The sequence below is a fragment of the Mustela lutreola genome, chromosome 9 (genome assembly GCF_030435805.1).
Source record: "Mustela lutreola isolate mMusLut2 chromosome 9, mMusLut2.pri, whole genome shotgun sequence".
Lineage (NCBI taxonomy): Eukaryota > Metazoa > Chordata > Mammalia > Carnivora > Mustelidae > Mustela > Mustela lutreola.
The window spans coordinates 122,509,391-122,523,467 of NC_081298.1; the positions used below are offsets into that span (position 1 = coordinate 122,509,391).

Sequence of the window (14,077 nt, forward strand, 5' to 3'; positions counted from 1 at the left end):
AGAAGGGAATGGGATTTTTATAGCTCTCTTTCACACAGATGTAGGAGGAAGGGTTGTTCTGTTTGTCCATGGGGAATAGAGTTTCCACGTAAAATACAGGACACCCAGTTGAGTTTGAGTTTCTGGTGAATGATCAATGGTTTCTTAGTGTAAGTATATCTCATGCAATCGTTGGAGACTTTTACACTTTTAAAAGTTATTCCAATTTCTAATTATATTTAAAAATTCAAATGTAATTGAGGGTCCAATGTTTTTACTTGCTAAATATGGCCTCTCTAATTTGGAAGGTATGGTATAAGTGGGTTAAATGTTAGTTTCAAAACCATTAAATGAATATTCACGCTGCGTCCTAGCTTTGCAAGGTGTTTTCAGTAGTCCTGAGCTATTGATGAGCATCATTTTCTGAACTATTAGGGACTGGAGGAGGTAGTACTGGATTGTGGGTACTTGTGAAGTATTTGCTGAGTTTTTAGACATAGAAATGGAGGCATCAAGCCCGAGTTCTGCCTTCAGGCCTACCGTGGCAAATCTTAGAACTCCACATTCCTTGGACCTGGGAAACTCTACTTATCCAGAATCAACAGCCTGTGCTTCTGATTCATAAGAAAAGATAACCCCTGGCACGGTGATGGACGTAAAGAACATTCAGTGTCGTACTTTTGGTTTGCCAAGCCCTTCTGCCTACACGGTCTCATTGGATTCCAGTGTTGCGAGAGAGGCAGGCCAGATGAGATGGCAGGGGGCTCAAAGAGGGGAAACGACTTGCAAAAGATCACACAGCTTGTCCGTGCCGGTCCAGGTCTGGATGTCTGCAGTGATGAGTGCTAGACGAGGACACTTTCTACCACATTGTGTTTCTGTCTTTGCAGGAAAAGCTATAGCGAGAGCCTACCCTGGGCCCAGGTCTGGAGGGCAGTTATCTCAGGCTCATGCTACTGTGACTCTAATAGGGACAGAGCTCAATTAAGTTCCAAGGGAGGTTGGAGGTGGTACAGAAATAGCTGATGCCCCCAGGCTTCTTTTCCTTTCTACATGCTCTCCCAGGCTCACCTTTTTTTCTGTTTTTATGACTCTTTTGAAATTGCTTGACCTTGATTTATATTTTAAGCTGCGTTCACCCGGATACCGATGTGTATTGCCTTGTGGGGGGCTGGCGGTGTGTGGAGGTGAGTGGCTCTTAGCCCTGTGGTCCGTATGAATCTTCTGGAGAACTTACACAGAGTACTGCCTAGACCCCACAGCCTAAGATTCCGACTCGAAGGATCTGAGGTGGGACCTGGTAATCTGTATATTTTTAAATTTTATTATAAAATCTAACGTGTGCAGCAAAGTAGAACATGTATGCATGGATCGACAGTTACAATGAGATTCACACTTGTGCTCTGAACACCAAGTGTAAGAACCTGAATGAGGTCAGTCCATTTACAGCCTCTTCTGTTGCCCGCCCAGACCCAGAATCTTTCCCTTCCCTCAAACGTGACCCACTATCCTATTTTGTGTTCATTGTTCATTTGCTTTTCCTTGCAGCCTTACCACTTCTGCCCCAAATGTCTCGATTGGGTTTGTAACCTATTACATAAATGAGATAATGCTGTTGTTTTGTGATTTGTCCATTCTGATGCGCGTAGCTGTGTTCCTTTGGTTTTCAATCACTGCATGAAAATACCACACTTTATCTCTTCTACTGTCCTTAGACATTTGGATTGTTTCTATGGTTTTGCTATTACCAGCAGTACTCCAGTAAGTGTTTCTGCACAGGCCTCTTGGTGCATGTGCGTGCCCAAGAGTTTTCCTACAGCAGAGAGGGGGAGCGCAATCACTGGATCTCGGGTGCAGCAGCTTGTTTTGATAGATAGTGCCGACCTATTTTCCCAAGTGGTGGTACCAAGTTATACCCCTCCTAGTGAGGTGTTCGTATTCCTCCTCAGGACTTACATCCTCACCTGTCCCTGATATCGTCAGACTTGGTCATTTTTGTCCAGCTTGTAGATGCAATCCAGTATTTCTTCAGAAGCTTTCATTTCCATGAGACTCTTCCTTTCCCTTCTTTTTTTTTTTTTTTTTTTCTCACTTAATGTTTGGAGAAGCTTCTCAGGTGATTCTGAGGTAGAGCTAGGTTTGTTATACTCTTGATGGGGACCCCCTTTCAGACACTCCTATTCACCCACCAACCCCAACCCAACCCCACTAGGGTTGGCTCCAGACCCTTCTCCCCAGTCACTCCAAGTTGTCAGGTCAGGCCCTGTCCTTCTGGTCCTTGTAGGTTTTATATTTGATGACTAATGAATTATGAGCCTGTTTCAGTGAGATCAGGAGAGAGGGACAAGTAGCAGTTGTTCTCAGACTTTGTAGGAGTCAGACTCTATACATCTGAAAGTTGGTGCTTTTTAAATTTTTAAGCAATTTTTAGAAGAGTGCCAATAGATTGTGTGTTGCCTTTCTCTGATGTGTTTCTCTTCCTTGATCTGTTCTCTTGTGATCTCTGGCATCTGCTTGTTACCCCGAGTGCTAGGAGAAAAACAAAAAGAAGAGGAACAAGAGGGAATTAAGAAATAAACACTCACTTCTCAGTGTTCCTGAATGTGGAAATATATCCGTGCCTCTATGTTTTTATAAAGTTGGGTCCCAAAGGCCAGTACCTGCACTGAATACAAACCTTCTCTCATTAGTTAAATCAGTCAGGATTGGAATAGTCCCAGGTTAGTGAGTACTGCCAACTTCCAGCTGTCTGAAAAACATTCTCCCTGGCATGGTAGCATGTTGCATCACTAAGAACGATGATGTGAACAGCCATGACAAAAGCCACCGTAGACACCCCAGCCCACTGCATCAAGTTCTTTAGTGAACAAATACATCCAAACACAACTCGAGAGACTCTCACCACTGTTTAAAACTGGTGTTGATTTTTCCTGGGTCTCATGGAGGGACCTATGCTCATATCAGTCTCAGAAACAAGGGACTAACCTCCCAGGCTTTATAGGGACACTTCTGGAATGTCACTGACAGGTGCTCAGAACCTCTAGTATTGGACCACTCATTGCTTTTTGCTTCAACTAATTATATCACTACCCATTCTCCAAAGTAGACCTGCTCCCAGTGAAGCAAGCTGGTGTATCTTAGTGTTTCTCAACCATCAGGGAAAGAGGTGAAGGTGAAGGGAGAGAAAATCACATGCCCAGTTAGCACAGTGCTAAAGCAAGGACCTACATCTCAGTCCTAACGGCCAGCTCTTCGGAATCTCACTTTCTCTGTCATTTTGGCAGAAGGGATGCCTGTGTTAGAGATGAGGAGGAGTGATGGGGTGCCCTTTAGGGTAGTGTAGTCAATAGAGATTTCTTAAAACTCAACATTTATTGGTTGGATGGTATTTAGACTCCATTGCAATATTTCTTGTCAGGGGATATAGAAAGACCAGAAAAATGCAGTGAGATAATACCAATCACAGATAATGAACTGTAAGAGTATAAATTCTGAATGATTTTAATTTATAGCCCCTGTAGCTGAGAATAATAAGGAAGATACAATTTGAGCAGCAAGATAATAAAAAGTGATGATCTTGATGGAACGCAATATTATAAATTAATAAAATCTGGGGAAAATCATCAGGCTGAGGCATTCTGTGACTTTTTAAGAAGTGCCAGGGGCATATCTGACATCTACTACTTCTGGTCTTTTGGAATATAGTCACGTTTTTCTTTTCCAGCAAGACAAGACCTTAGTCTCCAGCATGAACCCTAGCTTTCAAATGGAAAACAGATTAGAAGCTTTACCCCATAGCAAATAGCATGGATGACATGGGGAGTTAGAGAGGAGAAGGGAGTTGAGGGAAATTGGAAGGGGAGGTGAACCATGAGAGACTATGGACTCTGAAAAACAATCTGAGGGTTTTGAAGGGGCGGGGGGTGGGAGCTTGGGGTACCAGGTGGTGGGTATTATAGAGGGCACAGATTGCATGGAGCACTGGGTGTGGTGCAAAAGTAATGAATACTGTTATGCTGAAAATAAATTTAAAAAAAAAGAAGAAGAAGAAGAAGCTTTACCCCAAACCTGTCCACAACCCTTCAGTGATACGCATACCCAGGAGGGACGGGAGGAGAGTCACCTGGGAGCGGCTGACATCCTTCCTGCATCAGCTCAGCTCTCTCAAAGAGAACTGATTCTCAAGTCTTTGTTTTGGTTTGGTTTTTGTCTTTCTCTGAACGACCTACTTGGCTTAGCATTATACTCTCTAGCCATATGATTTTGCTCATACATGAAATTTTAGAAAAAACAGAAACAAACCAAGAAACAGACTCTTAACTATAGAAAACAAACTGCTGGTCACTAGAGGGGAGGTTGGGGGGCCGTGATGGGCGAAATAGGTGATGGTAATGAAGGAGGGCCTGTGCTGTGATGGGCACGGGCTGTGGAAGTGCTGAGTCGCTATGTGTACGCCTGAAACTAATGGAACACTGTATGAAAAAATAAAAAAGATGGCTTAGTTTTCAGAAGGCTGAGAAGCATTGTCCTAGAGTTCTGGAATGGTTAATGGTGCAGCCACAGATGACAAGGGTACTCTAATGCCAGAGTGCGGTCATTCAGCCTTTCGGTCCACTCCTGTCGTACCCTTGTGCTTGAGTTTCTTGTAGCTGCTGTAACAAATAAACACAAACTCGGTGGCTTAAAACAACATAGATTAATTTTATCCTGGTTGCAGAAGCTAGCAGTCTGAAATCAAGGTGTGATCAGGGCTGGTACCTTCTGGAGACTCTGCAGGAGTATACAGGCCAAGCTTGGTTGCCTAGCTTCTGCTGGCTGCTGGGACCTCAGTGCTTCTTTGCTCGTAGATGCTTCGTTCCATTCCCTGCCTCCAGCTCCACCTGGCATTCTCCTCGAGTCTCAGATCTGACTCCTATAGGGACATATGTCACTGGATTTGGGGCCCACCTTAAATGCAGTGTGATCTCATCTCAAGATTCTTAATTACATTTGTAAAGACCTTGTTTCCAAATAAGATCACTTTCACAGGCACCGGGGACTAGGACTTGGACGTGTCTCTTGGGGACCTGATTCAACCTACTACATATTGATTTTTCTCCCCGTGTGTGTGGATTGGCCTGTGGATCCTGCATGTCTCTCCCTTTGTACTGGTGGCTTCTTCGACCCTCGGGAAGTCAGGTTAGGTGGTATCAGAGGAGCCCAGATTACTACCAGCATTTCTCTTCTTTCCTTTAATCCCTTTCCTTGCTCTAGGGGTTTGCAGTGTTCTTAAAAGGGTCTCTGAACACTTCGCAGATTGACTCCAACCTGGGAGTTTAAGAACCTGGAAATGGGGCCACATTTTGAGCTGCAGGCACAACTTTGATAGGCAGTTTCTCTCGGGATACATCGCCCTTTGCACCCTCAGTCATAGGGGGCTGCAGCTGGTGGGCTGAACTGGCTGTGAGTCTCCTGCTCTGCCCTTAACCCTTTGTGGTGTTGACAGCAGCTGGAGTGGTGAACGTCTGCCCAGCACTTCCTCCCTCACCCAGTGTGTATCATCACCAGCTGCCTATTTTTGCTCTTGGGATTTATTGGCCGACCAAGTAGGACCTTATAAATTAGCTCCTTCAGTGGTGTATCCCTACACATGAGTGGGTTTACAGCTCTATCCAGGGAGCAAGCTCCATAGGTGAGGACGGGGCAGAGGTGGCGGAACTGGCTGTCAGTGAGGTCAGGCTGGGAGGAGCCGTGGGGCCGGAGCATCACTGACAGCATGCCCCAGAAGCACCCTCTGGTCCCTGGGCTCACGTTGCTATGCAGTTGAAGTATGCTAATGCGTGCTCAAAATCAGCTCCTCCCTGACCGAGGGGTGTAGCGGTCACCTTTAAGGTGATCTGGTTCATGGGAGAGTCAGTAATGCCTCACCTCACTTTGTTTAAGCAGCCTCTAGCAAAGACCTCTGGTTTTTATATGTCGATGCTGAGAGAGGTCAGGAGAGAAAAGCAAACTGGGGCAGAAGAAAAATACAGTTGGAATGACAGATGCACATGCACACACACGCACACATACACACATTCTCTGGGACAGAACAGTCTTTTTTTCTTTTCATTTGGTTCAAACGGGGTGATCTAAGCGGGGAATGTTTATGCAAATTTTTCTTGGACTTCGGTCCCCCAGAGCTCCCTTCCTATGCTGCTTGCTCTGTCTACTATGAAGTTACCGTTTTAAGACAACGCTTTCTAAACGTTATGGTATGCCTCATTAGTAAAATATTCCTGAGCTTGTGTCCCTACTAGATATATGTTCAACATATACAATATATTCAAGCTAGACAGGTCTAGCTCTTGTGGTCTCTCTGACTCTTCCATTTCAAAGACCACTTAGTCTCTTTTCTCAGACCCTACATGGTTTAGAGAAGGAATCACTTTCTGGGTCGAGTACCACCAACAAAACAAACTCAACCCTCAAGAATCAGAAGATACCTTTCTCTAGAGACTACCTGACAGGCTTAAGGGACAGGGTCACAACCAAATGTTTCCTACTGGCTTATCTACAAAGCTCTCTTGGTGGTGGTGTTTATGATGGTAAAAAACTAGAAATCACTTAAATATTCAAACAATAAGGAATTGGTTAAATAAAATACAGTACACCTAAATATTATGTTGCCACTCCATCGGTGCTATGTAAAAACAGTATTTAATAAGATGCGAAAGTATTCAAGGCCCATTATTAGAATTTTTAAAAACAGGTTAAACAATTTGTGTGATATAGCTTATTTCATAAAAGAGGAAACAGGCGGGGGGGTGGGAGGTCGGGGTACCAGGTGGTGGGTATTATAGAGGGCACGGATTGCATGGAGCACTGGGTGTGGTGAAAAAATAATGATACTGTTATGCTGAAAATAAATAAATGAAAAAAAAAAAAAGAAGAGGAAACAGGGTGTATATGTAAGGAGGAAAGTCTATATATACCAATGTAGTGGTAGAAGTTATTTCTAGATGACTGAATTATCAGTAATTTATATCTTTCTCTGTGTGCTTTGGTATTTTTCAAACTTGAGTCCATGAACATGCATTGCTTTTATAATAAGATAAAACATGTTATTTTTTTTAATATGGGGATCAAAAATTCCCATTTGAAGCTATGTTCTATTGAATTATTTTAGATTTTTTTTTTTGGGTGGGGAGGAGCATGTTAACTATTTTCTGTCACAACAACCAAACGAAGCCCTGCTAACTATGGTGGGATAGACAAGTAGAGAGACAAGCAGGTTGCTTTTCTGCCTGCCTGGATAGTGCACATTCACACTGGCCCACAAATCCAGAACACCCCTCCTCCACCACCCTTGTTCTGCTTGACTAGTCCTTGACGGGTGGGAAAGGGTAACCTTGGGAACCAATTGTGCATCAGGTTCAAGAGCGTACCCAGCGAGCACGTGCAGTATTGTAAGCAGGAGTGGAATGCTCTATTTTCATTGAATTTTTGCAGAAGAGTTCTGGATGGTCCTGCCTTTCATTGGAGCCAACTTTTCATCATAGTAAGGTCTCTGGAGGGACTAGTCACCTTTTATCCCTGCCCCTTTTCTGGAACTCATCATGAGAGGTCACACGAACTGTCACGTGCTGCTTGCAGAAATGTGTCCCTCCTCTCCTGAGCAATGTGGTCGTTGGGCCCTGAATCCTGACCCTGGAGCAAACCCTTCAACAATCTGTGACTTGTCATTCTCTTCATTTTAATGAGATTCTGGTGCCAAGTCTGCAGCTCATGGGCTGCAGAGGGACTTGCCTTTAGGAGACAGGGTGCTTTGGGGTATCTGTGAAGTCCTCTCCATCTGGACGGGCCTCTCCCCCAGTATTACCTCTGCCTTCTAGAAGAAGTCTTCACTGGGAAGGAACACATTATGGTTGTCTGGTGAAGATTCTGCCCCTCCTTACCTGAGCTTTATAAGCCTGCCCAAAGGGCATGTAGAGTAAGAAAAGAGGACAGGTGTTGGAGGGAGAAGGGCTCTCTCTCCCAGCTCTCCTATGAAGGATGTCCCTTCACCTCTAGGCCCTTGGGTTTCTGATCTAGAAGGTAAAGATCTTGGCCTACACTGTCACTAAGGCTCCTCTTGCTCTGATATGAGACTGAGAGAGTGAGGGTGAACATATCCACTACAAACGATGGCCACATAGCTGATAGAAATCTGTGAGCCACAGCTGTCCCCACCAGCCACAGGAGATACACCCAGACCCCCAAATTTAGCTATGGCTTCCAGAAGCTATACAGCAACGTGGCTGAAGTCATTCTTTGGACCAGAGCATCAAGATGGGAGCATTGACTAGAAACTTGTGTGGCACCACGGAAAGAAAGAAGAAAGGCCCCCATCCATTAGCACAAATGAATCTGTCAGGCTAGCTCCTTGAGGCTGGTGATCCTGAGGTGTATTCACAGCCCAGGACTTAGGGCTAGTGTGACAGATAAAATCATGACCTCCCAAAGAAGGCCTAATTCCAGGAACCTGCGAATATGTTACCTTAGAGGGCAGAAGGGACTTTGCAGATGAGATTATTCTGGATAATATTTGGGCCCAATGGAATCACAGGGGTCCTTATATTTGAGAAAGGGAGGCAAGAGGGCCAGAGTCAGAGCAGATGTGATGATGGAAGCAGAGAGAGACAGAGACTTGAAGATCACTATGTGCTAATGTGTATCCATTTTTCAGTTTCATTAATTTTTTGAATCAGGTATTTCTTCATATCTGAAGCCAGCAATTGGCAAGCTCTGACTGTGTGCAGGGCACTGCAGGTTAAACTTTAAGCTAGCGGGATGCCTCACATCTAAGGGGGCATAAATCCACGTAAAAAGTCAGAGTACAGGCACTGAAGGTGGAGGAAGAGGCCACAAGCGAGGGGACGCAGGCAGCTTCTAGAAGCTGGAAAGGCAAGAAACTGCATCATCTTCCCTTGAATCTCATTTCAAAGGAAGGCAGCTCACCAACCCGTGTTAGACTTCTAACCTCTAGAACTGCAGGATAATAAATGGGTATTATTTCAAGCCACTAAATTTCTGGCAATTTGTTACAGCAGCAATAAGAAACTACCATAGCTGGTCTTAACCAAGTTTGGAGGAAAAGGGTTGGTCTTGGGGTATGATTCTGGGAAGGGTAGGACTCAGAGGACTGACTGCACCTTAGAAACACACTTCCTTATAGAGACCGTAGAAGCTGTGCCATGAGCTATCGCCAGGAGGGCTGCCTGTAAACTGGCCCCCTCCACTGGGAACAGAGCAGACATCTCTGTGCACAGGAAGTGGAACAGAAATAACAGCAGGAACCGTGGCTGGAAGTAGCAGCTAGAAGTGAGAGAAGTTCTATGAGTCCGGCTCCTGTGGATAAGAAGGACTGAAGGAATCCAAGCCAGGAGCCTAGAGAGGCTGGTTTTTCAGAATGGAGGGAGCTGGGGGATGGCTAGTTCACCCATGGAAGGAAGCTGTGATGTTTCCCAGGTCAGGGTCTGCAGCTCTCCTGGGTGCGGTGGCTGGAGGAGGCAGTGGAGCGGTGGCTGCAGGGCCCACGGTGAGCTGCTGACAGCTCCGGGACTGGCCCTTGGCTCTGTCCCAGAGGCAACTGGCAGGACCTACAGTCAGCAAAGTGCCTTTGCATTCATGATCACATCTGATGCTCACAACGCAGCGAGATGGGTACTGTTAGTGTGACTCAGTATGGAGGTTGGTAGACTCAGGCTAAAGAGTGAGCTCCGAAGAGAGGAAACTAGGTCGCTCTCATTCACTGTAATCCCCAGAGCCTGGCCCTGAGCCCAATATAAAATAGACATTCATTAAGTATTTCTTGACCCATGGATGGAAGCTGAGAGAAATGAAGTAAATTGCTCAAGTCTACAAAGCTGGTGTATAGCCCAGTCAGATCTTGAATTCCAGTTTTTGAACGTCAGATATCAGGTCCTTCCAGTGTCCCAAACTGTTCCTAAAACACGTTTCCCAGGGCCTACTCCTATGTGGGACTCACCGTCATTAAATGTCTGAGGTACATTCAGCTGGTGGCATTGACCACATGCCCGTGATGCTGGGGAGATGCACTCAGTTTTGTGACACAACCAGGTTACATCTGCTGTGGTGTCTTGTAAACAGCAGCATCTTTAGAAGGGCCTCGGGAAGCCCAGTCTCTCCTCTGTCTTCTTTGCAGCTGGCCAGAGCGAGGAGTGCTGCCTGAGGCAGGCACAGCACGAAGCTTGCTGTCCAGGCTACATGGTGACGCAATTAGTGTGAGAAGGTGGACTAGAGTTCTGCAACCAGTGCTGCCTTTTAGAAATGGAAGGAGCACTGTCCTGGGAGTCAGGAGCGGTGGGGAGTTTGCCCTTGGCTAACATGTAAGCTCAGGCCTCCATTTTCAACTGGTAAATTGAGTGGGTAGGACTAGATAATCTCTAAGACTATGGGAACCTCTCTTTCTGACTTCCTTATTGCTTCTTATTAAGAACCTTTTATTAGTAGACGTTTTAGCCTAACTGATTTCTGTATATCAAATGGTTCAAATAAGACATGGCTTACAGAAATATGGACTCTGCTTCAGAAAAGTCATGAACTGCTCTGAATTTATGCTTGAAAAGAATTGAAGGAAAGCCAGGACCTTGCAAAGAGGAATAAAATAAAATTCTCTTGAATGGGGATAACCCCAGTGCAATTCTACTTAGAGTGCAAAGATAATCTTTATTCAAGATGGAGAAAGACTGGTTCAATGGAAGTTGAAGAGAGATCTGGGGGTCATTATACCTCTGTGGCTTTGTTTCCTGACTTGTTATAAAAATTAATGGAAATAATGCATGAGAGACCACTCTGTAAACAGGAAAATGGCATAGTAACTGATAGCCCAGTCTGATAGTGGTTATCCCAGTCATGAAGCCTGAAATAAAGGGTTCTGCTCTGTCTTAATTTAAGAATCTTGACCCTAAAAGATAGGAGGCTTATTCATCCTAGATAACCAAGTATATCTCTAGGTGTATTTTTAAACTCAGGACTTTTGGGACATGAAAATGGATTTGCTGTGAATGACTGAGCCCTTTCCAGTGATGGTAACCATGCACATTTGCAAACAGAATTATAGCAGATTCTGCAGAATGCATGGGGGTTCCATTTTCAGTGTCCAGTTCTCCCACTAAAGGATTATTAAGAATATTTAAGGTGGAGAGCTTTAATAGTAGTCCACATTGTTTCCAGCTAAAGCATTATGATCTATTTTTATTCTCCTGTTCTTGCTTTAGGATTCTTAGTACTAATTGCCAGTCATGCTTGATCAAAACATACTTGTTAGGTACCAGGTCTTTCCCGGTTGATTTTCTTGGAAGCTGTTATTATTTAGAAATGTGCTTGATTCCGGGTTTATTTTGTTAAGGAAACTGGTTGCAGGCATGCACACTGTGGCATGTGGCACACATGTGGCAGCTCCTGGTGTCTCTGTTAGGGAGTGCCCTGACCTGTGGTTCTATTCTCTTTGGCAACTGTCTTCTCTCTGATATGATCAGCGTTCTCCATTCTGGAAACAATGGAAAGGGCATTAGAGGTGTTATGTTGGCAATAAGGGATGATTATTCCTTATAAGTGAAATGAGAATGGTCAAAAATGAGCATGCCTCAAATGGGACTGGTCTTCTCATAAAGTAGATAGACATTAAATTTACTTCTGCAACAATGGCACAAGATGCTCTTTTTTAATACCCTCATCTGCAATATTGCTTAAGCTACACAAATACCAAGTGTCATTAAGATAGACTGTGGACTCTGAGAAACAAACTGAGGGTTTGGAGGGGAGGGGAGTGGGAGGTTGGGTGAGCCTGGTGGTGGGTATTATGGAGGGCATGTATTGCATGGAGCACTGGGTGTGATGCATGAACAATGAATTCTGGAACACTGAAAAGAAATTTTAAAAAATTCATTAATTTAAAAAATTACACTTGAAGGATGAAATGAGGAACACCAAAAACAGTAAACAGGTGAGAAAATATATATATAAATATATAAATATATATATATATATATAAAGAGATGTCAGTCATTGCTCTTAATTCTAGGAAACAAACTGGGGGTTGCTGGAGGGAAGGTGTATGGGGGGTTGGGAACTGATGGGCATTAAGGAGGGCAGGTGATATAATGCGCTGCACACCCGGGTGTTATCTGCAACTGATGAGTCACTAAATTCTATCCCTGAAACTAACAAAAATATATCATTCATTGCATTATATACCCCCCAAGAATTCTTTTTTCTTCATTTATTAACATAATAGGCTTATACCCGAAAGTTATCCATTCTGTAGCCTTGTGTACTCAGGGAGGTGTGAGAGAGCTCAGTGCAGTTGCTGTGCTCTCCTTCTCAGGTCCAAGCTCTTAATACAGATTATACCCTATTTAAAGTCTAACTATAAGTTAGATCAAGAACATTGAGAATTTTTTTAAAAAGAACAATCAAAATAATTAATACTTTCAAAATGAGGATTTCGGAGAAGGTCAGAGTCTCAATTCTTTTGACTTGGCAACCCTCCAGAGGTCATTCACAATTGTCCGGCTCTCACACAAAAGCTTCATTCCTTTCTTATTTTTTGGTCTCTTGCTTTCCCCTCTCTCTCCTATCCCTGTGTCTTCTATTACTCTTCTTTTCTCATCCTCTCTTTCTTCTCAGAAGCTAAATGCACCCTTCCCATCATCTACAACTCTGGAAGCAGAATAAGCAAGATCAGCAGGCTTGGCTGGCACAGGGACTGGAAGCAGGCTTCACCTACCGATAAAGACAGATCCAGACATGTTGGCCTTTTGTATGACACACATATAAGGGCAAATTTGAGAAATGTTGCTTGCTGGAGAAACAAGAAAGTTATACAAATTCTTGAAGTCCTCTGCTCTATGAGGAGTAAATAAAATAAAAACCCCACATACTAGAAAAGTAAGCTGAGTGAATTGGCTTCTTTATCCCTGGAGTCAAAGGCAAGACAAGAAATCAGTGTCCTGAGTGAAAGAAGGATCCTGAAGGAGCCCTAGGTCTTTCAGAGAGATTTAGAAATTGAGTTTCTGCAAGAAATCTAACTAGCAGTATTCTTCCCAATAACTCCACTAGCAGCAGCAACAGTCAACACTTATTTTTAATTCATGCTTCCATAAATGCATGCATAAAGTCATTGAGCCCATTTACTCTGAAAAGGGGAAAGAAAAAAATAACATGAAAATAGAGGAGAAACTAGCAAAGGATGTGAGCTTGATACGGAACTTTGGTGTGAGCATTATTTATTATTTATTTGGGCCAGCTCAAGATAAAGGACTTGGCCTCCACTTAGAAGGTCCAGAATGGAGGGAAGGAAAGATAGTAGGATTCGATATTCAGGGACCAGCTAGACTATGTGGTATTTCTGTGTGAATTTGAAAAAAAAATTGCCTTCTCTGGGTGAAGGCATTAGGAAAAGATGCTTCCTCTGGAGAGATGCAGTGAGTAATAGAACTCGTAGCTAAAGAAGAGAACATGAGCTGAATTTCAGTCCCACTTGTCCCCTCACTCAATACATTCGTGCAGGGCACAAATCACCCAATTGTGCATAATGACCCTATTACTGTGTTATCAAGGGCTTCCTTTATGCCAAGCACTTGTCATGTGCTGCCCTATAAGATTCTTACCATAACCCCATAAAATAGTTTCAGAAACATGAATATCAATGTTTCAGACTAAGAAAATTAGACTCACAAAAGTAAGGTAAGGCAGGACCTCCAGCCATGGCCAAATGAAGAGACTGGCACATTCTTTCCCCAAAAAGCAACTATAAAGGTGGACAAAATTGACAAAACAACCATTTGGATGCTCTGAGAAATTGACTAAATGGATATAACAATCTGAGAAACATTTGTGGTTAAGAAACTGATGAACTTTCTGTCTTCTCTGCAGAGTGTGGTTGCAGATAATACCCAGGTAAGAAGAGTGGGAATCTGTGGCATTCTGACCTGAAGCTTCTATGGTCTCCCCAACTCTGTATGCACAGAGGTCCTCACAAAGCAGGGCACACCATGCAGACCAACAGCTTCTATGCTGCAGAGGAGGGTGACTCACTAGATGTGGAGGAGAATTGTAGGTGAAAGTGATCATC

The 14,077-nt window shown here is 43.8% G+C and overlaps 1 protein-coding gene across 1 annotated transcript in view; it reads left to right on the plus strand.

Moving 5' to 3' along the window:
* ALK (ALK receptor tyrosine kinase) overlaps nt 1-14,077 on the plus strand; it is a 681,217-nt gene that overhangs the window by 213,736 nt on the left and 453,404 nt on the right. The window lies entirely within an intron of this gene.